A 2,371-nucleotide genomic window follows, 5' to 3' on the forward strand; every position below is an offset into this window, starting at 1 on the left:
GAAACTTTTGCCAACCTCAGAAGGTATGATATCAAGCTTAATCCATCAAAGTGCACATTTGGAGAACCGGGCGGAAAATTACTCGGTTTTCTCGTTTTCGAACGAGGGATCGACGCTAACCCAGAGAAAGTAGGTGCCATACTCCGGATGAAACGCCCTGTGCGTGTGCACGATGTCCAGAAGCTTACTGGTTGTTTGGCCGCCTTAAGTCGATTCATTTCTCGCCTCGGTGAAAAGGCATTGCCTCTTTACCGACTGATGAAAAAGTCTGATAAGTTCGAGTGGACTCCTGAAGCTGATGCAGTGTTTGTAGAGCTCAAAGCCCTGCTTTCACCCAGCCGGTGCTTGCTGCCCCAATCAGCAAAGAGCCTTTACTGCTTTACATTGCAGCCACTGGACAAGTTGTCAGTACAGTACTTACGGTCAAGCGGGAAGAAGAAGGAAAAGCCTATAAGGTTCAGCGCCCAGATACTATGTTTCTGAAGTTCTGACTTCGTCAAAGCAGAGATATCCACACTATCAGAAGCTTGTTTATGGGATTTATATGACCACGAAGAAGGTTGCACACTATTTCTCTGACCACTCTATTACAGTCGTCAGCGATGCTCCATTATCAAAGATTCTGAACAACAGAGATGTAACTGGTCGAGTGGCAAAGTGGGCGATTGAACTCCTTCTCTTGGATATCAAGTTTGAGGCAAAGAAAGCTATCAAGTCCCAAGCAATAGCAGATTTCCTCGCCGAGTGGATCGAACAGCAACTGCCAACTCAAGTCCACTGGGAGCACCGGACCATGTTCTTTGATGGCTCCAAGATGTTGAATGGTTTCGGTGCTGGGGTGGTACTGGTATCTCCCCGAGGAGACAAGCTCAGATATGTTCTCCAGATTCACTTTGATTCCTCCAATAACGAAGCGGAATATGAAGCACTCTTATATGGGTTACGTATGGCCATCTCACTCGGCGTCTGTCGCCTCATGGTCTACAGCGACTCAGATTTGGTAGTCAATCAAGTGATGAAGGAGTGGGATGTCAGAAGCCCAGCTATGACTGGTTATTGCAACGCGGTGAGAAAAGAAGTTTGAGGGGTTAGAGCTCCATCATATACCCCGACTGAAAAATCAAGCAGCCGATGATTTGGCAAAGATAGGTTCCAAGAGAGAAGCCATTCCCAGCAATGTGTTTTTGGAACACATTCATACACCTTCAGTTCAAGAAGATCCTTTCACTGAAGAGCCCACGCAGCCTAAGAGTGTTACAGATCCGACTGAAGTCGAGGTCCCAGCCGTGGTCGACCTGATCATGGAGGTTTTGGTGATCACTCCCGACTGGACAGTGCCATATATTGCGTATATCCTTAGGAAGGAACTCCCAGAGGATGAAGAGGAGGCTCGACAGATCGTCCGTCGGTCCAAAGCCTTTACTGTGATAAGAGGACAGTTGTTCAGAGAAAGTGTGACTGGAGTCAGCCAGAAATGCATAACGCCAGAAGAAGGTCGAGTGATCCTCAATGATATCCACTCGAGGACCTGTGGCCACCATGCGTCCTCTCGGACCATTGTGGCCAAAGCATACCGAGCCGGATTTTATTGGCCACGAGCAAATGAAATGGCGAAAGATATAGTTGACAAATGTGAAGGCTGTCAGTTTTACTCCAATATGTCCCACAAGCCTGCGTCAGCCCTGAAGACCATTCCACTCGTCTGGCCCTTTGCTGTTTGGGGATTTGATATGGTTGGACCGCTGAGGACTGGTAGGAGCGGCTTCACTTATGTGCTTGTAGCAGTCGACAAGTTTACCAAATGGATTGAAGCCAAGCCTATCAAGAATCTGGAAGCCAGTACTGCCACCAGCTTCATCAGAGAGTTGACATTCAGATACAGGGTTCCGCACAACATCATCACTGACAACGGGTCGAACTTCGATTCTAGTGAGTTCAGAGCCTTCTGCGCTTCCCAAGGAACATGAGTTGACTATGCTTCTGTCGCCCACCCCCAGTCGAATGGACAAGCAGAAAGAGCAAATTGCTTGATTCTCAAAGGACTGAAACCCCGACTGATGCGTGATCTCAAGCACGCAGCAGACGCCTGGGTCGATGAACTTCCATCAGTTCTTTGGGGATTGAGGACAACCCCCAATCGGTCGACTGGCCGAACTCCATTCTTCTTGGTCTATGGAGCTGAAGCTGTTCTATTGAGTGACTTGCTTCACAATGCACCCCGAGTCGAGCTCTTCTCTGAAGATGAAGCAGAACAGGCCCGACAGGACGCAGTCGATCTCCTAGAGGAGGAACGAGAGATGGCCTTAATCCGGTCGACCATTTATCAGCAAGACTTGCGTCGATTCCACGCCAGAAACGTGAGGGGCCAAGC

The sequence above is a fragment of the Aegilops tauschii genome, chromosome 1, assembly GCF_002575655.3.
Source record: "Aegilops tauschii subsp. strangulata cultivar AL8/78 chromosome 1, Aet v6.0, whole genome shotgun sequence".
NCBI classification, from domain to species: domain Eukaryota; kingdom Viridiplantae; phylum Streptophyta; class Magnoliopsida; order Poales; family Poaceae; genus Aegilops; species Aegilops tauschii.